The sequence below is a fragment of the Lepidochelys olivacea genome, assembly GCF_965140295.1.
Source record: "Lepidochelys olivacea isolate rLepOli2 genome assembly, chromosome: 6".
Lineage (NCBI taxonomy): Eukaryota > Metazoa > Chordata > Testudines > Cheloniidae > Lepidochelys > Lepidochelys olivacea.
The window spans coordinates 72,849,941-72,873,202 of NC_140416.1; positions in this window are offsets into that span (position 1 = coordinate 72,849,941).

Sequence of the window (23,262 nt, forward strand, 5' to 3'; positions counted from 1 at the left end):
GATTTTGTGAAAAATGTTCACACCTACGTGGCAGGTGTTTTTCTCTTTTATCATTTTTCTGTGGGATTCCATTCGAGAGCATAGTGATTGTCTCGTTTTACCCACATAGGTGTTGTAGGGGCATTTGATGCACTGAATGAGGTACATCCCATGTTGTCATAGGCCTGTGTCAGACCCATGTATCTTGAAAGGCTTGCTGTGGGGGCTACTCATCATCAAAGCAGTGGAGATATGTCTGCAGGTTTTACATCTGTTGTTCTGGCAGGGTCTGGTGCCGCTTTGGGTTGGTGTGTCCTGGTCTGCGGGGAGCTTGCTTCTGATGATGAGCTTGGTGAGGGTGGGTAGTTGTTTGAAGGCTAGAAGAAGTAGTTTGGGGAAGATTTATTTCAGGATGTATGAATTGTAACTGTTTCATGATATCCCATACAGAATCCAGTGTGGGGTGGTCGGTGACAACTAGAGTTTCAGTGGAATTATTTTCCTGTATTGAAGCAGGTTCTCAGGGTATTCCATAATGCAATCTACTTCTTTGGTGCAGTGTACTTGTTTGGTAAAGGAGATTTTAAGAATGTTAAGGTGAGTACTCCAGACTTTCTCCTCAGAGCATATTCTGTGGTATCTTTGTGCTGGCTATAGATAACAGGTTTCTTGGTGTGTCTGGTGTGGTTATTGGATCTGTGGAGATAAGAGGGGTGAGCCATGGTTTCCTGTATATAGTTGTCTGTAGGGGTTCCATTGCTGAGGCTGATTGTGGTGTCCAGGAAGTTGATACTGGTGTGGGAGTGTTCTACAAAGAGGTTGATAGATGAGTAATGGTTGTTGAAGTCGTGGTAGAAATTTATGAGGGAGTTTAGGTTGTCTGTCCAGAGGATGAAAATATCATTGATGTAGCTCTGTATATCATTGGTTTTGTGGTGCATTTTTCTAGAAATTTTTCCTCAAGGTGGCCAATGAAGGGTTTGGCATGTTGGGGAGCTATCCTGGTACCCATGACTGTTCTGATGGTTTGGACAAAGTGTTTGTTGTTGAATGTAAAGTTGTTATGGTGAGGATGAAATGGATGAGTTTGGCAATGTGTTTGGGGTGGATATCTGGGTGTTGTGCATTGTCTCAGACATTTGAGGCAGGCAACTATGCCATCATGGTGAGAGATGTTGATGTATAAGGAGGTGACATCCATGGTGGCAAGGATGGAATACTGAGAAAGGTTATTCATGCTGTGGAGTTTCTTGAAGAAGTCACTTGTGTCCTAGAGGAAATTGACCTGTTGTGTGGTGAATAGTTTGAAGGTGATTTCTATGAGCCCTAATATTCTTTCCATAAGAGTGCAGTGGTCAGATATGATGGGTCTGCCTAGGTCCCCTTGTTTATGTATCTTGGGAAGCATGGAGGATGAGGTTATCGAGTTTATCTTGGACCTGTTTGATGATATTCATAAATTCCTGTGTGAATTGTGGTACAGTAACTTATTTGAGTTGTTTATAGTAGGTGGTGTCAGAGAGTTGTTAACATAATCTGGTTGACATAGTCATCACAGTTGAGGACTACAATGTTGGCCCGTTTGTCTGCTGATTTGAGCAGTATCTAGTGACTGGATTTCAGGAACTCTATGGCTGACCTCTTAGCTGTGGAGAGACTGTGGTGGGTTTCATGTTTGTTAAGGATTTCAGAGTTTATTTTTTTCCTGATGCAATCGATGTTATGATCAAGTGTGTGGTTTTATTCACTACAGTGTGTCTGGTCAGATGATTCTTTTTTATGACTGTCAGTGGGGACATGTTGTCTTTTTTGTTTGTGAAAATTCTTTGAGTCAGAGTCAGCAAAAGAATTCTTCTAGTATGCTGCATGTTAGTATGATATCTGGGAGGAATACTTTTCACAAAATGATCATACAGTGTCTGACCTCTCAGTTCTCATTCCCACAGGAAAACTGTACAACACCTTCAAAAGACAAGCCTGGGATCTTAAAGACTTTGCTAGATACTAAAAATGCTGGACTAAATAGAGATACTAGTTTTATGTCTCTTTACAATAATCTGTAACCCACTAAGGCCAGGTCTATACTAGAAAGTTAGGCCAGGTTAACTATGTTGGTCAGGGGTCCAAAAATTCACTGACAGAAATGGTCCAATAAAATATCTGATCTCACCCACCTTGTCTCTCTCTTGATATTAATGTTCTTTGCTGCTCTATTACTTCTGCGGGAATTCTGTGCCACTGTGCAATGCAGAATTTGCATAGAATTAATGTTCTGTGCAGAGTTTCATCTTTCCCTGCAGAATTGGCACTGCAGAGCTGCTTGCTGCCAATAGGGGCCACTGGACCCAGCAGAGCCCAGCTCTCCAGCTCACAAATACAGGACACTGGAGTGGGGGGAGCGGAGAGCTGGAGGTGTTCCCAGCAGCTGTGGTTCCCAGCATGTCTTAAAGGAAGGAGGCAGTGTGCAGGAAACTCTGTACAAGTCCGGGACCCAGCATCAGGCTGTTTCTCTCTCTGGATCCCGAGGGGTAGGGGTTGCGGGTGTCTGGCACCCTGCAGCTGGACTCTGGGGAGGAGAGGATGTGGGTGTCTGAGTACGGAGGGGCAGAGTTTTCCCCCAAGATGTGCCCAGCTGGCACATGTGACACACGCATACTGAGGCGCCCAACAAAAGCATAACAGAGAAAAAGGAACTGGGTTGTCATATGGTTTCTTTAAGTCACTATTCTTGGGGGAATCTTTTTCATTGTCTGTACTGTTACAGACATACTTGCTGACAGGTATTTTGAAATAAATTACCAAAATAATTGAAACTGGTGTGATTATATTTTGTTATGCTGACAAATAAAATATCAGAACAGCTCTCCAACTCATTAATCTGTGAAATAGGTAGCTCATTTAAATTCCAGAACTGGGAATGAGCTTCCTAAAGTAACTGTGTACCATCTCACAACCTAGTAGGTATTGTCAGTGATAAGTCCATATCTATAAGTGACATAACCTGAGCCATTGAGGCAGATGATTAAGTGGCAAAATCCTCCAGTAATAAACATACTTTTCTCTGTTTTAGGGTGTTTTGGCATCTACTTCCTAAACATAGGGGTAAAACCTACCAAAATTCTGTTACAGTCCATCCCATCTCCAGCTCCCAAATACACACATCATACCCTGGTTAAAAACCTGATTTTTCACCTGATTTCTGTGTCCTCATCAATGTGACTAAAAAAAAGCTGCTTACTTTTAAATTAAGGGTGCTCACTAGCATTTCCCATTCCAATTCCTTGCTTATCACTGGCATTTTTTAAAAAAATCTCTTTCTGTCACAGCTCCACTGGTTGTAGGGTGCCACTGTCCATTGGCATTTTTACCACTGTGTTAACTATACCAAGGCTTACCTGCTCTGAGTAGTGTTAGACATAGATAGGATGGCAAAAATGCCTGTGTCTTCTTTTCATTTCCATTGCCAACACTGGTGGAGCTATACTGGGCAGTACAACATTTTGAAAATGCCATGTTAGACAAAGCCTAACAGCAGTGTATGGTAAGTTTGGAACACTCCTCCCAGTTCTGTCAAGGCCAGAGCCCTGGATGAATGAACATGAAGAGAAAATGCAAGTGATAACCCATCAGTTTGTTCCTATAATAAATCTAAGTAACTGCAAAACATTAATTCACTTTTAGTGACCAATTATGCTTGAATAAATTTAAATATTAAAAAACAGGTGTGACTTCTTTTCCATTCCAATGAAGATCCCACCAACATTTATTTTGCTTTATTTCACCTATTTTTTTATAACCTGATTTAAAAAGGAATCAAAACATTCGCCTTTTCTATAAAGTAAAATATATTGATGAACATTAAAAAGGACAATTTAGCAAATAAAAAAGCCAATCAAAATGGTTAGATCACTTATAAACAAGATGACAGCAGGGCAAGATTAGCTACATCAGCAAATCAAATTTGCTTTTTAACTCTAAGTGCCACCAGAGTCCTAGAAAATCTTACAGAAGGCAGGCTTCTCAAGGCTTTTCAATCTGCTGAGTTTATTGGCTTTCTTTTAGTAAGATGCTTCACTTACTTTATGAGCTCTCTCTCATACACAGACTATGTCCATATTATTTAGGATGCCATGTGGTCACAACAAAAGTCTAGCAGGCAGAAATGTCCTTGGTTCAAATCCCAGCTGAGCCACTGACTCATTGTGTACCCTCAGGCAAGGCACTATTTCCTTGTGCTTCTATCACATGTGTTGGAAAGGTGGGTAAAAAGGAGGAACTAAATGGGAAAAAAAATAGACACTGATATAATTACATCAGAGATGCTTATAAATTACTCAGATCAGAAAAAAGCCCCAAGCTTTAGCTGGCAGAGGCAAACTCAGGCTTTTGGTCAGTCTTTAAGGCCACATGGTAAAGTTTTCTTTTTGCTCAGATAAGGAACATGGTTTTTATTACATCTGTAGGGATGACAATCCTAACTTTGATCATAGACTAAACTCAGTCTTTTAGTAATCCCATAAATTTGAACACGAAGCTGGCATTCTTACCATCTCTGGAACATTTAGAGATTGCATCACAGCTTTGCCTGGAGGATGCTGAATTGCTCATCCATGCTTTTGTTATCTAGCTAGCTTATTGTAACTCTCTCTTTAGAGATCTCCAACGAGGATTTTGCACTCATTTGTGCAGTTTTATAAAGCTTTTGGCAAGATTTTAATCCACATTAAAATGTCTTCTCATGCATAAAAATGATGGTATCTACTTCTCATTCCCCTGTACTGAGGACATTAAACTGGCTTCCATTAAAATAATTAACAGATGCTTTGTTTATATTTAAAGCACATGGCCTCTCCTGCAGCTCCTCAGATTTAGTAGCACCCTAGAGCAGGGATTGTCCACCTGAAACCCCCAAACCAGCTGTTTTGTGCCATGTCCACCATGCTACAATCTTTTGTGGCTAATTATTTCTAAATTTGTGTTGATTTTTAATTTCTCGGCATGTTTTCAGTCATTCTGATGGGTGCATATTTTCAATCTAGAATTTAATATCTCTATATACCGATATATGGGGGAGGAAGGCAAGGTGGGGTGAAAGTTTGGCTTCTGAGGCATAGATTGATCTAACCTAATTTTTCGGCTCCCACCCACCCGCCCCTGCACTCAGTTCTGTGGAGGGCACTGCTTAAGGATGGTGGGAAGCCAGCTTCACAGTGACTGGCTATAGCCCAGGTCCCCACTCCTTCCTGCTGCTCAGAGTGCTCAGCTAGCTCCACACCACCTGTAAGCAATGCCTTTCCCAAAACACCTCCTTTTGGTGAATACAAAATATAAAGCAAAATTAAATTCTCCGTTCGCACAAAGTTACTGATGGTACCACCCAAGGCAAATGCACAGTGTACTTTGAGCAGCCTTAACAAAGAAACATACTGAGGGAAAAATAGGTACGCTTCTCAGACTTAAATTTTTAAAAATTTCTCATTCGGCTTTCCAATAAGCACAGACAAACAAGTAGAAAAAGAATGAAAATGGATCATCTGCATTTATAACACAGAATATAGTAAATCTTCATGATAACACAGTATGGCATGCTTAAAGCAGCTTACAAAAAGTGCTGGAGTTTGTTACTATTACTCAGCAATGGAACATCACAAGTCAACAACAAAGCTGTGCAAACAATATAATGTAATCAAATCTCACCTCTTACTTTGTTGAAAATTTGTCTATGGCTAGACTCCTATTTTCTTAAATGTATTCATTGTTTGAAATTATCTGCTGAATAGTTCTTGGTATGTATCTCATTCATAAACAGCTTGTTGAGAGCATGTGACATTTTACATTCTGAATGCAAGCTATTCTGTTTGGTCATATGACAGATTTCTGCTCCCTGGTTCAGTGATCAAGGCTCTTTCAATCAGGAGTGAACACTTGCAATTAGAAATTAAAAATTCACTGTCTGAAAAGAATGTGTGATATGTGCTTTTTCTAAAAATATTCTGTCAGTGAACACATTGGCTAGAACAATGGTTCCCAACTTTTCCAGATTACTGTACCCCTTTCAGGAGTCTGAAGCCCGAGCCCTGCCACCTGGGGCTAAAGCATGCAACTTAGCTTTGTGGGGCCTTGTGTGGTGTGATGTCCCAGGCAATTGCTCTGCTTGCCAACCCCAATGCCAGCCCTGCAATTGCAACCTCCCTAAACCTGTCCTGCACTCCCCAAGGTGGTCATGACCCCCAGTTGAAAAACACTGATTTAGATGAATTGACATACCCCCGGAAGACCTCTGTGTACCCGCAGGGTTACGGGTACCTCCAGTAGTACGCGTACCCCTGGCTGAGAACCACTAGAATATATCTGGAATATTCAAATAGAGCGTCTAGAACAGAGTCAAATTGATTTAAAAATTCAACTTAATATTTTCAGATTTCCTCTTCTCACCTAGTTTCACCCAGCTACTTAGTTAAATTAGCTTGCTTAAAACTTAAATATCTTTATAATGTCCTCACGATAGCAAATGGCCCACCTCAGGGGTCTCTGTTTTGTTTGGTCACACGTGTCACTCCCTGAAATATATGGTATCAGAGCCACAGGAAATGCTTTCAGCTTGATATAAACTTCCTTCATAGTGGCATTACACCATTCAAACATGGACGGTGCCTATAAAATCTTACAGTAAAGTCCATGCTCCTGCCGATAAGAACTTTGTTTGATTTCCCAGAATAAAATATGTTCTAAACTACTATTTGAAAGCTTCCCAATCCTGAATTTGCACTTATGGGGTGTGGAGCCCTAAAAGGAGATGAAAATAGCCTTTAGAAAGAGCTTAGAGGCTTAGCTCTTCTGAACACATTTATTATTATTATTTAAATCACTGTAGCATCTAGGAGCTCTAGTAATGGACTAGGACCCACTGTGCCAGGTGCTGTCCAAACATAGAACAAAAAGATGGTCCCTGCCCGAAGGTGCTTACAATCTAAGTATAAGACAAGACACAACAGATGGATACAGACACACAGGGGCATACAAAGACACAGTGTTGGTCAGCAGGACAGGCTGTGTACTCAGCACGCTAATAACCTAACCATTGTCAAGTTTTTTGTAGTCATTCTGGAAAAGGAGAGTTTTATGGAGGATTCTTAAGGAGGATAATGTGTTAGTTTTGCAGATTTGACAAAGAGCTCATCCCAAGCATGAGGAAGCATGGGAAAAAGCACAAAGGCATGTGTTTGAAAATTTAACAAGTGGGCAATGGAGACTGGCATCATTGGCTAATTGGTGTCAGAAGCTGACATCTCGATAATGAATGAGAGATAACAGGTAGGGATGAGAATAGGCTGTATAGGTAGGGATGAGAAGGGGCCCTGGATGTGAAGACAAGTAGCTTGTGTTTGATATGATAGAGATGATGGAGCCAGTGCACTGATGCAAAGAGATGGGTGACAAGGTCAAAGGAATGGGCTAGGGAAATTATCTTTGCAGGAGCATTCTCATGGATGAGAGTGGGCCAAGATTGCATTTGAGAAGGCCAAAGAAAAGAATGTTTCAGTAATCAAGACACAAGATGATGACAGCCTGGATGAGCATTTTATTTGTGTAAATGGAAAGGAAAGATCATATCTTGAAGATGTTACGCAGAAAGAATTGCAAGATTTAGACATACTTGGATGTGAGCACCTAGAGAGAAGTGTGAGTCAAAGATGATAGCAAGGTTGCAGGTTGGTGATGTTGTCCACAGTGATCAAGAAAGAAGATGTGGGGAGGGCTTGAGTAGAAGGGAAGATTTAGAGCTCTGTTTTAGCCATGCCGAACTTGAGCTGACAGCTAGACATTCACGAGGAGATGTTAGAGAAACAAGCCAAGATTTTAGTTTGGACAGAAGGCAACAGGCAAGAGGGACGTCTGTGAACTGTCAGCATAGAGCTGGCAGTTGAATGTGTGTTTATGGATGAGATTACCCAGAGATAAAGTGTAGAGAGAGAAGAAAAGGGGGCCATGGGCTGAGTCGTGTGGATCCCCCACAGAAAGTTGGAGTGGGGATGAGGAGAATACTCAGAAGGACTGAAGGAATGATTAGAGAGATTGGAGAAGCAGGAGAGCACAGAGTCATAGAAGCCAGAGGAGGAAAAGATTTCAAGAAGATGAGCATGATTGACACTGTTGAAGATGGCTGACAGGTTAAAAGAGGATGAGGATGGAGTACTGGTTCTGAGATTTGTTTAGGAAGCTCTTTTGAGACTTTGGCAAAAGCGGTTTCACTGTAGTGCACTGAGTGGAAGCCAGATTTGGGAGGGTCTAGGATGGAATTGGAGGAAAAGGAACTCAAGACAGCAATTGTAAACAGCATATTCAATGATTTTAGAGATTAAAGGGAGATGGGATGGTATTTGGAAAAGCAAGTGGGGTCAAGGGTGCATTTTTTTAATGGGACAGACAAAAGCATGCTTGTACAGTATTGTGAAAAGAAAGGGATAAAGGAAAGTGAGAGATTGGGAAGAGTGAGGCAAGGGTTGAGTGTGGACCCAAGGGAGAACAGGAGATGGCATGGAGTCACTACGAGAAGTGATGGGGTTAGAGGAGGGGATCAGACAAGATACTTCTGTGTCTATGGCAGGGGAGGAGATGAGTTGTAGACTGTGTAATCGGGTTGCCTAGGTGGTGCTTCCTTGTGATCCGTCAGAGCATGACTCACTCAGCCACCGGTTCCCCGATGGTTGGATGGCACCCCTCCTTGATGCAGTGCCATGGTGCCTTAGCCTTCCAACTATGGCACATTGGAGAGTCCCACACCATCCAGCCAGGGTATTAGACTTCAAAATAAAAGGAAAACAGTAAACTCAAAAGTTGGGTCATCTGAGGGTTCATTGGCAGGGTCCCACTCTTCTACCTGGGGTTCATCTCTGTTGAGCTAGTCCTTTTTGTCAGTCTTTCTGGGCGCATTTGTCCCATTCATCAGCCAGCTTGTTCAGGCAGCAAGTGGTCTCAGATTCTTGGCTGAAATCAGGCTTCCCTTGTCGAGGGAGAAGAAGAGTTCTGCTCTCCTTCCTGGTCATCCCCTAAGTAAGGTTGGCTTCTTCCTTTTAAGTCCCCTCTCCACTCCTGACAATAATAGCAGGTCTACCAGGGTGGGCTAATTGTGTCCACAGACCCTCGTTAACCCCTTCCATGCCAGTGTGGGGCCTGTCTATCCTAGCACAGAAGGGAAGGGAAAGAAAGCTGAGGGGAGGTCATGTCGTATTTTATCAATTTTCTCTTGGAAAATATTGGTGAGATCCTGTGAAGAGAGAAGTGGAGGCAGGAAGAGGGGAAGGTTTCAGAAATGACTCAAAAGTGGTGAAAAGGAAACTGGGATTGCAGACATGGCATTCAATTAGGTTGGAGAAGAAGTCATTCATTCTAAAGGAAGAATGAGAAATTTCTTTTATGAGTTAATGCTAAAAGTAGATAAAATAATGAATGGTATGGAGAAGGTAGATTGGGAACTTCAATTCTCCCTGTCTCATAACATAAGAACAAGGGCCATTCAATGCAGTTAAAAGGTGGAAAATTCAAAACCAATAAAAGAAAATATTTTTTCACACAATGTATAGTTAAAGACTGGGGATTCATTGCCATGGAAAGTCATTAAGGTCAAAAACTCAGCTAGATTCAAAAAGGACTTGGACATTTATAAGGCTATCAGGAATATATAAAGTTGCTATAATTAATGTTTTTAATTAATGATTTTGGAGGGGATATTGAAATTCATTCTTCGGGGTTTAAGACAATCTATAACTACTAGAAAGTAGAATTGGGCATAATTTGGGAAGCAAATTATCCCACATTTGCCTACTGCATGGTTCAAACAACTTCCTCCAAATCATCTGCTTCTGGCCACTGTCAGAGATATGATGCTAGACTAGACTGACCTCTGATTTGATTCAGTAGGGCAATTCCTATGAGTTTTCTATGCAGTGGCCCATGAGTGCAGCCACGTGGAACCACGTTCTGTGTTGCTTAGTTTAGTTATGCTAAGCATCATGGACACAATGGACCAGATTCTGTCTGGCCACTCAGGGCAGAATTTGACTCAGTATGTTCAGTTAGGTGCTGACTTTCACTCACAGTTGGTTATTAGGTGGTCTATTGGAATGCATCAGTATTAGCTTTTGGACTGCTGGTCATTCTGCTCCATAATCAGATAACAGTAAATTAACCTGAGGTTCTGGATTAAAAAAAGGTGAAAGAATGGGAAAAAAATAGGGAAATTCAACAACAGCTCATACTGAATAGCTGGTGCAAGGCTTCTTGGGCCTCATCCTGTGAGGTGCTGAATCATCCTGGAATGTATTAAGTGGCCTCAACTCCTGCTGAAGTAATTGAGCTATAGAAGGCCTCATAGTGATGAAGCAGCTGCAGGCCAGAAGGCAGGACCCACCTTCATTGTGTCATTGCCCCTCTGAAGTCATTGGCTCATTTCACACACACAAACAGCTGCACCACCATCTCAGGACCAAGACTCCATGGAGCTGTGGGCCCCATTACCTCCCTTCAGTCTCAACTGGATCTACACCCTATAAACTGTTGGACAGTTACAATAGCACCTCCCTCACAGGAGCACCATGGCACCACTTTCAGACACCTTATATTCTGGCATAGTTGACATGTGGATGTATTTGTAGCAAGAATAATAACTAGATCAACCACAGTGCAACAGCAAGATGTTTTAAAACTTAAATATGGAGTGATGAAGAGGGAATATTCCCAGATTTAAATACTAGCTTTTCTTAAAAGGCCATTGTGACAGGTTGACATCCCACTCCTGTCTTCTGGTCTGTTTATGTGGACTCAGAGATCTTCAATTGTGAAACATCACAGTGAGTGTATTTACATTTGCTCTTCCCACCACTTTACTGATCCATACACCATAATTATTTACAATTTAAGTTTCTCCTCCGTTCTCTGTGAAGGAAAGGAGAGGGAAGAGATCTCTCTACTCAGAGGTTGGCTCTGGCTCCGCACTTCCTTCCTGTGCCTCTCTCCCTGCCCCAGCACTTCCTTCTCGTGCCTTTTATCTCCTGTATTAATGGGTCAATATGCTTGTTAGTTCTCCCCCAGCCCATTCTCATTTCCTAATTAGGTTCTGTCAGGTCCACCCACGGGGAATTAATTGGTGTTTAAGTGACCAGAGTGCTGGCTCAGCTGTTGGTTTTCAGCACTCTGTCACAGCCATGAATATCTGGATCAATCTGAAAACAAATATTTTATATACCAAAGTAATCCAGACATGCTAAGCAGCAGTTCTGCAGAAAAGGACCTGGGGATTACAGTGGACAAGAAGCTGGATATGAGTCAGCAGTGTGCTCTTGTTGCCAAGAAGGCCAACGGCATATTGGGCTGTATTAGTAGGAGCAGCAGCCTGAGGGAAGTGATTATTCCCCTCTATTCAGCACTTGTGAGGCCACACCTGAAGTATTGCATACAGTTTTTGTCCCCCCACTACAGAAGGGATGTGAACAAATTGGAGAGAGTCCAGTGAGGGCAATGAAAATGATTAGGGGGCAGGGGCACATGCCTTATGAGGAGAGGCTGAGGGAACTGGGGTTATTTAGTCTGCAGAAGAGAAGAGTGAGGGGGGATTTGATAGCTGCCTTCAACTACCTGAAGGGGGGTTCCAAAGAGGATGGAGCTAGGGTGTTCTCAGTGGTGGCAGATGACAGAACAAGAAGCACTGGGGGAGGTGGTCTCAAGTTGCAGTGGGGGAGGTCTAGGTTGGATATTAGGAAACACTATTTCACTAGGAGGGTGGTGAAGCACTGGAATAAGTTACCTAGGGTGGTGGTGGAATCTCCATCCTTAGAGGTTTTTAAGGGCCAGCTTGACAAAGCCCTGGCTGGGATGAATTAGTTGGTGTTGGTCCTGCTTTGAGCCAAATATTTGAACCCTAATATTCTATGATTCTATAATACGTTTAGAGATAAATTACAATAGAATCTGTACAATTGATTTTAGAAAGTGCAGAACAGGTGCTCAACAGATAAGATCAAATATACATAAAATATTTGTTTAAAGTTCTTACCATAAATGTCTCCCCTCCCATGTTCAGACATTATGACTGTCTGCCTTTTTTGAAGGCAGATGGACACAAAATTGGAGGAAGAAGGCGTAGAATTTATGGACCTGTCAATAAAGAAAAGCTCAAAATATATTTGAGCTTAACTCTAAGCCAATAACTACATGTGTGCACCTGTTAATCTGCACTTTCTTACTCAACAGGAACAGAGCAACATTCTTGAAAATCTACCATATTTGAACTTAACTGAATGTGCTTGTGATTTATGTACTACTGTTAGACCCATAACAATTACTGCTGCTTTAATAAGCTCCAAACTAACTTCTGATCCATCCGATGAAGTGAGCTGTAGCTCATGAAAGCTTATGCTCAAATAAATTGTTTAGTCTCTAAGGTGCCACAAGTCCTCCTTTTCTTTTTGTGAATACAGACTAACACGGCTGCTACTCTGAATTCTGAAAAAAGGTTTTTTTAAAATGGTATCATTTTAAGCAGTTAAGTTGGACTGATGCCTTTTGGCTTTTTGTGGTCAAAATCTCTCATGCAAACCACGATATTTATTGCTTAAAAAGCATCTATACCACATTCATTAACATGTATTTGAGTGTGGTAGGTGCTTTACAGATAAGTTAAAACAAGTTCCCTGCTCCCAAAGACTTTCAAAGTGAAACATTGGGACCATTACTACCATAAAACCTCAGAATTATGAACTGACCAGTCAACAACACACTTCATTTGGAACAGAAAGTACACAATCAGGTAGCAGCATAGGAAACGCCCCCCCGCCCCCAAAGAAAAAACCCAAATACAGTACAGCACTGTGTTCAACATAAACTACTAAAAAAAAAAAAAAGGGAAAGTAGCATTTTTTCTACATAGCAGAGTTTCAAAGCTGTATTAAGTCAATGCTCAATTGTAAACTTCTGAAAGAACATTCATAATGTTTTGTTCAGAGTTACAAACATCCTTCATTCCTAAAGTGTTCATAATGCTAAGGTTCTACTGTATTTCTAATCCATCTGTAGAACTGTATTTAATAGGAATGGGCGTTCCATATACAGACTGAGGATATTGCATGGCCATGATTATGTAGGTGGTAGGTCCAAATTATTTCTTAAAATTTACATCAACTTAATCAGTAAATTAACAAAAACATTTCCAGGTGCATGAACACATCCTCATATAAATCGTATTGAGGTACTAAGGACAAATATACTCCCTATTCCCTTACTGACAGAATTACATTTCATCATATAATACAATCATGATGAAGTGTGTGTATAATCATGATGAAGCTTAGACTAGTTTCTAAAGAGATTATTAAAGGGTGGGAGGTGGCGGGATGTATCTGGCTTTCTAAGTGAATGGCTTGTCTATTTATCAGTTCCAAAGATAGATTCCATCCAGCCCAAATTCATGTTCCAAGGAGGTTTGTGTACACGGGGTGGGGGGATTTAGAAGGACATTTCTGCAGAACAGCCTCCCCCACACCCCAGAACATCAGGTGTTAGTCTGTTTTTTGTCTCTAAGTGAAGCAATGTTGATGAGATACCGGGAGAGGTCAAAGATTATAAAAGAGCTGTGGGAGTCAGTGCATCTGTTTCCAGGTCAACAGAGGCTCCTCTCCAGAGGCAGGCCCTATCGGTTTTTGTCTTAATCCTGTCATGAAAATTGTTGCCTGGTTACATGGCTTTATCATCATCTGATACAGTTTTTGTTGCCTGATACACTGGTTCTTTGAATCAACAAGCCTGGTTCCCGCAATCTTTTTTCACAAAAATACAACCCCCAAACCTCACATCACCATTACTGGGAACTACCAGGCACTACGAACACATCTAACACAAATGTAAGGTGCTATACATAGGAAGAAAAACCAAATGCATACAGAATGGGGGATAACTGGTTTTGAAGTACGGCTGAAAAGGATCTGGGAGTTGTGGTGGAGCACAACCTCAACATGAGTCAGTAATGCGATGATGTTGCAAAAAAAATTAAAAATTCAATTTTAGCTTGCATTAACAGAGTCATAGCTTGCAAATCATGGGAGGTAATAGTACCACTCTACTAGGCACTGGTTAGGCCTCAGCTGAAGTACTGTATCCAATTTTGGTCACCAATGTAGAGAAAGGATGTGGAGAATCTGGAAAGGATCCATAGGCAAGCATCAAAGATGATCAAAGGAATGGAACGCAAGCCAGATGAGCAAAGAATGAAGGAACTGGGTATGTTCAGTTTGTAAAAGGGGATATTAAGGGGGGATATGATAGCAGTCTTCAGATACTTGAAAGACTGCCATAAAAAAGATGGAGAAAAGTTGTTCTCTCTTGCCACATAGGGCAGGACAAGACGTAATGAGTTCAAACTACAGCATAGCCGATTTAGAGTAAATCTCAGGAAAAGCTTCCTAACTGTAAGAACAGTATGAAAATGGAACAGACTGCCTAGGGCGGTTGTGGAAACTCCTTCACTGGAGGTTTTCAAAAGGAGGCTGGACAGCCATCTGCCTTGGATGGTTTAGATACAACAAATCCTGCATCCTGGCATTGGGTTAGTCGAGATGATCCTTGTGGTCCTTTCTAATCCTATGATTTTATGATTGTGGGATGCCTTAAAAATAAGCTTTATTCTGTATTTTTCATAATGTTGTTCTTTATTCCCTTGAAGTGTAGGTCATCACCCCACTTTTCAGGAAGATTAAAACTTCAAAAGACCTGAGTTTCCTAGAAGAAGTACAGACTGGAGGCCCACTCTGTACAGCTGTGAGGCAAACCTGCAGCTAGACCAGGGCTGCTCACTTGACTACAGTGACTCACTTCTCCCGTGGAGCCTGCAGTGACTCATCTCTCAGGTACGCTGCAGTAGTCTATCCCTGGGCAGCATCTAGGTAATATGACCCGTAGACATACGTATTTCACCCTGACCGCCAGAGTCACAAGTTTGTTTTTAAAAAGAAAAGGAGTACTTGTGGCACCTTAGAGACTAACAAATTTATTTGAGCATGAGCTTTCATGAGCTACAGCTCACTTCATCGGATGCATTCAGTGGAAAATACAGTGGGGAGATTTATACACATAGAGAACAGGAAACAATGGGTGTTACCATACACACAGTAACCAGAGTGATCACTTAAGGTGAGCTATTACCAGCAGGAGAGCTGGGGGTGGGGGAACCTTTTGTAGTGATAATCAAGGTGGGCCATTTCCAGCAGTTGACAAGAACGTCTGAGGAACAGTGGGGGGTGCGGTTAGGGGAATAAACATGGGGAAATAGTTTTACTTTGTGTAATGACCCATCCACTCCCAGTCTCTATTCAAGCCTAAGTTAATTGTATCCACTTTGCAAATTAATTCCAATTCAGCAGTCTCTCGTTGGAGTCTGTTTTTGAAGTTTTTTTGTTGAAGTATTGCCACTTTTAGGTCTGTAATCGAGTGACCAGAGAGATTGAAGTGTTCTCCAACTGGTTTTTGAATGTTATAATTCTTGACGTCTGATTTGTGTCCATTTATTCTTTTATATAGAGACTGTCCAGTTTGACCAATGTACATGGCAGAGGGGCATTGCTGGCACATGATGGCATATATCACATTGGTAGATGTGCAGGTGAACGAGCCTCTGATAGTGTGGCTGATGTGATTAGGCCCTATGATGGTGTCCCCTGAATAGATATGTGGACACAGTTGGCAACGGGCTTTGTTGCAAGGATAGGTTCCTGGGTTAGTGGTTCTGTTGTGTGGTGTGTGGTTTCTGGTGAGTATTTGCTTCAGGTTGGACCCAGATCTCCAGACTCCTATTTCTGTGTTTTAACTCCAAGACTGTCCTTTTCTCAAGAAACTTCTAGCCCACTTTTGAAGATCACAGAGGTTTGGATATTTTATAGAAGATTAAATAAACCTTGAAGCAATCAATTTATTTGAATGTAGCTGAGAAAACTTAGGAAAAGAAAGACATATTTCTTGACTTTTACATAGTAAAGTTAATTCAGAAATCAACCAGAATAGAATATTGTTATTGATAGAATTTGTAGCACAACATAACCATAAAGTAGACTAGTATGATGTATAGACTACAGAACCAAAACAGGCAGGAATGGTGTATCTTCCGTGCATTGGAAGAGAAATGTCAAGTCACAGGAGAAGTCTGTGATAGAAACAAGGATTGGACCCAGATCTCCAGACTTCTATTTCTGTGTTTTAACTCCAAGACTGTCCTTTTCTCAAGAAACTTCTAGCCCACTTTTGAAGATCACAGAGGTTTGGATATTGGGGGGCTGTCTGTAAGCAAGGACTGGCCTGTCTCCCAAGATCTGTGAGAGCGATGGGTCGTCCTTCAGGATAGGTTGTAGATCCTTGATGATGCGTTGGAGAGGTTTTAGTTGGGGGCTGAAGATGATGGCTAGTGGCGTTCTGTTATTTTCTTTGTTGGGTCTGTCCTGTAGTAGGTGACTTCTGGGTATTCTTCTGGCTCTGTCAATCTGTTTCTTCACTTCAGCAGGTGGGTACTGTAGTTGTAAGAATGCTTGATAGAGATCTTGTAGGTGTTTGTCTCTGTCTGAGGGGTTGGAGCAAATGCGGTTGTATCGTAGAGCTTGGCTGTAGACAATGGATCATGTGGTGTGGTTTGTTTTTGCAATAGTAGTACTCAGCTAGGAATCCTTCTGCTGCCTTGCGGTGTTACAGCCTCACGAGATTTCCTGCCTGCTCTTGATCTTGTTCCTGTTCCTACCCCAGCCTTGTTCCAGCCTGCTTCAGCCTTGTCCACACCATATGTTGATATTGCTCCAGCCCTGTTCCTGACCCGCTTGAGCCCTGCAACTGCCTCCTGACCTAAACACCTTTGCACTGACTCCAACCTGGCTTCGACCTTTAACCTGCATACGGACTCTGACTACCATCCTAATTTGGCTCGTCTACAGACTCTGACCCCAGTTCTGACCCATGACCTGTCACTGGACGCTGGTTTCAGCACTGCCCTTGAGCCAGTCCTGACTCTATATCCGGCTTCAATTCATGTCCACCACTAGACTATAATATAAAATAGATTTCTCCCAGAAATTAATCGGTTTTCCTGGTAGAATATAAGAACAGTCAAACATGCAGCAATTTACTGTACAAGCTACATTATGGACCCACATATGGAAAGTCTTTATACTTTTTTCTTTGATCATAATCCAACTTCAGTCACACAGCAAACATGACTCAATATGCTGAAAAAGCTTCGAATACTTCTTATAACATACAACAGATTATACAACCAGCTTTACCTCAAATGGTTTAGAAGTTGCCTAGCTACGGGACTGAAATGGCTGAGGAACTCCCTCCTAAAGTGACAGCAAATGAATCTGCCGAACGGAAAAGGGCAGAGGCTTCAGGCTCCATCTAGTGACCAAATTATACCATTGCTTTCACAAACAATCCCAATAGGGTGCAAAGCATGGAAAGAATATGAAGCAATGCAAAAATTTTAAAAGATCTTTGCTTGAGACTAAGAGTATAAAAAAACAATGCAAGATTACATCACAACACAATCAAACAGAATAAAACAGGGATTAAATTAGGATCTCACAGGAGAGCAGTAAAGTTACAAGGATAATTAGTTAGGTGGCCTAGCTGCTATGAGATTCAGCATGATTAATGGCTGGAAGCAGAACACTGGTCATTTCTGCCATGTTTTACCATCAGGAGAATATCCTGCACTTTACAGTGTAGAGGTGTGTGATTTTTTTGTTTTTTTGGCCTAATAGTTTAGTCACCAAAAAATGCAGTTTTGGGTTGACTAAAACTATTCATTAATTCAGGTTGAATTCAGCAAATAGTTTTGGCTGGAAAAAAAATTTTTTTTGTTTAAAAAATCAAAATGTTTAGTTCCGACATTTTTGAAATATGACATTTCAACTTTTAGTTTTGTAAAGATATTTTGTTTTGAAATGAAGCTAGATTTATTAAAGGTGAATGAGTAAAAAACACCCCAAAACTAAATGAAACTACACAAACAAAATACTTTCAGGTTAAAAAAACAAACAAACATTTTTTTCAGCCACAAATGAATTTTTTTACATTTTTTTTGTTTCAGTGAGAATTCCCCTCCCCCACACACCAAATTTCAATTTTCGCCCGATCAAAAAAATTCTCCACCTGCGATTATTTGCTTAGCTCTGTTACAACACGAGTAGCTCAATGTGGGAACAGTAAAACTTTAATATTGACTACAGTAGTGAGTTTGGCATTGTTCAGCAAGAAATGAAGAAGATATTCAGACTCTTCATGCGAGATGTTCATTGGCTGTACAATTGTGTTATATTCCATAAGCATACAAATCTTTATTACATCATGGCAGGAAAAAAACCCAAAAAACCTAGGTTTCCAAATGCCTGTCAGGCTTACAGCCCATGAAAACTGGTATGGTGAACACCATTTCTCCAACCAGAAGCCACTGCAAGCTTTAGGGAGTATGGTTTCTTTGTTGTTTGTGCTTGACATTTCTCTTCCAGTGCACGGAAGATACACCATTCCTGCCTGTTTTGGTTCTGTAGTCTATACATCATACTAGTCTACTTTATGGTTATGTTGTGCTACAAATTCTATCAATAACAATATTCTATTCTGGTTGATTTCTGAATTAACTTTACTATGTAGAAGTCAAGAAATATGTCTTTCTTTTCCTAAGTTTTCTCAGCTACATTCAGATAAATTGATTGCTTCAAGGTTTATTTAATCTTCTATAAAATATCCAAACCTCTGTGATCTTCAAAAGTGGGCTAGAAGTTTCTTGAGAAAAGGACAGTCTTGGAGTTAAAGCACAGAAATAGGAGTCTGGAGATCTGGGTCCAATCCTCGTTTCTATCACAGACTTCTCCTGTGACTTTGTACTGTATAATAAGAATAATAATGTTTCCCTATCTCAAAGGGAGTTGCAAGACTTCATTCATTAATTTTTTATCCACTGCTTTGAGATGGAGGCACTATGGGACGTGAAACAGGTTATTTGTGGTAGTTCCCATTCTAGTCTTGAGTAGACTCAGAAAACGGAGAGCTGTGCAAAAATGAAATAATTAAGTTTGACTTTTTCAGACATTGTTAAAGATCCATTTCAGGTTGAGTTTGGTGTCCCACCAGAAGTCAACAGCAATAGTTGTCAATAACCTTAAATTTGAGAGCTCCAGATACTTTTGAACTAATTGTGTTGGGAAATCATATAATCTTAAAGAAATGCAGAGACAATTTCTTATACGTGCTAAATCTCGAAGCAACTTTTCATTTGAATGTTAGAGAGCCAAGGTGGGTGTGGTAATATCTTTTATTAAACCAATCTCTGTTGGTGAGAGAGACAAGCTTTCAAGATTACACAGAGCTCTTCTGCTCCGTGTAAGCTTGAAAGGTTGGCTCTCTCACCATCCAGCAGACCTTGGTTTAATAAAAGAAATTACCTCACCCACCTTGTTTCTCTAATATCTTTGGACCAGCACAGTCACAACACCACTGCATACATTTTGAATGTTGTCACAGTACTGTACCTTGATTAAGGGAAAAGCTGTATAAGCAACATGCTTAAGTGACAACATGAGCGATGGAAAGGAAATACTTATTGGAATAGAGTTTACTATTAAATTCTGCTAAAGTTTCTCAATTTGTGGTGTTTTAATTCTATTTCGGATGGCGCCTACTAGTGAAATCTGGCACTGAGCTACTGTACTTATGCTGTTAGTCAGGGAAAGGACTGCAACATAAAAGGAGGCAACTTAATTGAAAACTGATCTGTTACCATTTTGGAGTAATATGTAATGCAAGTTTCAGTAACAGACTAATAATGATATGTTAACTTGAATTGTGTTGTAGGGGTTCTGCTATTGGGGCAATATATACTAGGGTTTGTTTATATTAAAGATGTTTGCAGTGGCCTAGCTACATTCAGGGCAGCCAGCTCTACACTAGCAAAGGTTTGCCAGTATAGCTATACCAGTGTAACTATATCAGCAAAACCTCCTACCGTTTATACCGGCAAAAAAGTTGCTTTTGGCAGTATAGCTTATATTGATTTGGCAAGTGAAATAAACTATAATGGCAAAAGCCCTTTTATAGTGCATCTATACTAGGAATTTGACAAGTATAGAAATATTGGGGAAAAAATATCATATCCCTAACCAACACGGCTATAATGGCAATCATTTTTAGTATAGATCTGGCCTTATATAAATCTCCACTGCAGATGTGCTACACTAGTATAAAGTGGAGCTTGCATACATGTGACTTATCCTGGTTTGAATACTGAAATTTGCACCCTTACATTTTAGAGTTCACACCTCATTGAAAAAAATGGAAGCTATTGTTTCAGGGTCCCTATGGAATCAAGTAGACATCTCTGCACTGGTTGCAGTCTGTTTCTGTTTCAAAGGGGTTTTCTTTGCAGTTGGAAGAGATAAAAACTTAATTAAAAAAAAAGATAGCTTGGAATCTGGAGCATAATTCTGTGGCTACAGAATCGCAAAGCACATGGGGCCCTGACTTTCACTTACACGTTATAACTTCTCAATAATTGCTTTACCTACTGCAGTCCTCTCCCTTATGCTCCCCTGGGGTAGAAGTTACATCATTTTAGGGCTTGGCTACATGAGGCCACGCATTTGATTCAGTTTACTTTAATTATGAATGAGAGGGTCAGATAGGGGTTTAATGCAGTTTAACTAAATAACTTAAAATTTACAACTTTAGTTAGTTCAGATTAATTTACTTGAGTGTCGCTGTGGAGACAAGCCCCAAGACTATTACACAATCTCACCTGCTGAAAGTCAGGTATGTGCTTAAGTGTTTTGCTGGATGAGAAGTACAAACAGCAGGCCACATTCAGAAGTGATGTTTAAGGGAGTGTGTGTTTAACTTCCACATTGGCAAATGGGCGTGGGATGCGGTATACCAGACCCTCTGAGGCGTCCTGTTGGAGGCCTCGTGGCCCTGCCACACCCCACCCCCAAAAAAGGGCAGTGGAGCGCTGCCTAGAGTGGCTGTGTGGGACACAGCCCATCAGGGCCCAGCAGCCTAGTACAAGAAGAGCTGTAGGGCCAGAGGGAGTTCAGTTCTCTGCTGGAGCTGTAGGAGAGTGGCTAGCGCGTGGCTGGCTCGCAGAGCTATAGAAGGCAAGGCAGTGCTGCCAGAAGCTGGGGAGAGTGAGACGGAGCCCTGAGCTGGTTTGTGGGACTCCATTATGACAAGGCCCTGAGATAGGGGTGAAGACAGTGTAGGGCCGTGAGGAAGTGGTCCAAGGAATTAGGCAGGGGGAATGGAAATATAGTCGCCCAGCTGGAGAGCTGTAGCCAGGAAGCCCCAACAGGGTGAAGCCATTGTCTCTAGGGAGGGAGCCCTAAGGCTCTGCTCTACCCCAGAAGAGAGACAATCAGAGAGAGAGAGAGAGAGAGAGTGTGCAGGAATGTGCACTTGGCCAAAGGGGCACTCACGAGAGGTGAGTGTACCCCGTTACAGGGTGAGTCCCATAAATGCAGGTCAGTAAGTCTAAGAGTACCAAATAAATGTAAGGGAGAGTAGACGGAATCTGTGTTGGTAAGACTTACACATTGAGGGCGCCAGAAGAAAGTGTAACAGACTAATTTTAGGTTTCAGAGTAGCAGCCATGTTAGTCTGTATCTGCAAAAAGAAAAGGAGTACTTGTGGCACCTTAGAGACTAACAAATTTATTTGAGCATAAGCTTTCATGAACTATAGCTCACTTGAAAGCTTATGCTCAAATAAATTTGTTAGTCTCTAAGGTGCCACAAGTACTCCTTTTCTTTTTTTAGACTAATTTTAGACTCATCTCTGACTTTGGTCCACTGCCTCTGAGTCCTGTCTATTTTACTAAGAACCAATCTGGTATTGATAAAGTTAGACCATTTTGCAACATCACTTACTGTGCAATGTAGAGGATGCTACAGCAGCTTTACAGCAATCAAAGATCCCACTACACAGGGGTTATCATTCCCTTGCCTGTTAAGTTGTCTCTATGGCAGCTTGGTGTCAATGGTGCAGTGCAAATCTGTTGTAACACTGCTAGAGATTTGGCTCAATGACTTTGTTCAGATGTATTTGCTTGTAATTGCTGCATGAAATGGGCATGCAAAGTAGATTAATTCATTTTACAAACACTGTTTTCAGTTGCTGTAAAGGAATCTGTACATCAGAGTAAATTGACAACAAAAATGTCAACCTTTTTTATTGAGGCAAGGTGGGTGAGGTAATACCTTTTATTGGACCAACTTCTGTTGGTGAGAGAGACAAGCTTTCAAGCTACAGAGCTCTTCCTCAGGTCTGGAAAAGGTACTCAGAGTGTCTCAGCTACATACAAGGTCAAAAAGAAAGTTTAATATAAGTAGTTAGCACTTATTGAATGGGATCATTCAAGGTGAAGTAACCCGTTAACACCCCGGTAGTCATCGCACAAAAAGAAGGGGGTGGGGGCAGGTGAGTAACAGATTGTTGTAATTAGCCATAAATCCACTGTCTTTATTTAGACCATGATTTTTAGTGTCTAGCAAAGTTATCAATTAAGCTCCCAGGCTCGTCTCTTGTACAGATTTCCCTTGAGGATGAGGACTGATAGGTCAGATATAGAGTGATTGCTTTGTGAAAAGTTTTCCCCCACAGGTGATGTGTTTTCTTTTGTCTATCATTTTCCTGTGTGAGTTCATTCGAGAGCATAGTGATTGTCTCCTTTCACTCACATATTTGTTATTGGGGCATTTAGTGCACTGGATGAGGTACACTACATGTTGTGATAGACATGTGTAGGACCCATGATATACAATACTTAATATCAATGTGGACAGAATTTAAGATCGATCAGTTATTAATATCACTGAAGTTCCATTATTTTCTACTGATGTTAAGAATTTATTAAGGGCAACAGCAGAATTCACCTGTGACAGCCACATGCTACTGTCAACATGAGCTTTATGAATTAAAGTATTCAAAGTACAGAGGAGGCCCCTGTCCATGTGATATAAGTATAGAGATCAACAATTCCTCCTATTTGTATACATTGTATTGAAGTTCTTTTAAACTTAAATAGTCAATGATGCATATAATTGAGGTAGCACTGTTTGTCCACTGATCTCGAAGTGCTGACAAAGATAGATAAGTATCATTATTCTCATTTTACAGAGATGAATGTAACTTAGGCAGGAGGAGGAGAAATGACTTGTCCAAAAATTACTAAGCAAGTCATATTTTTCCATACTGAAAGTTTCTGAA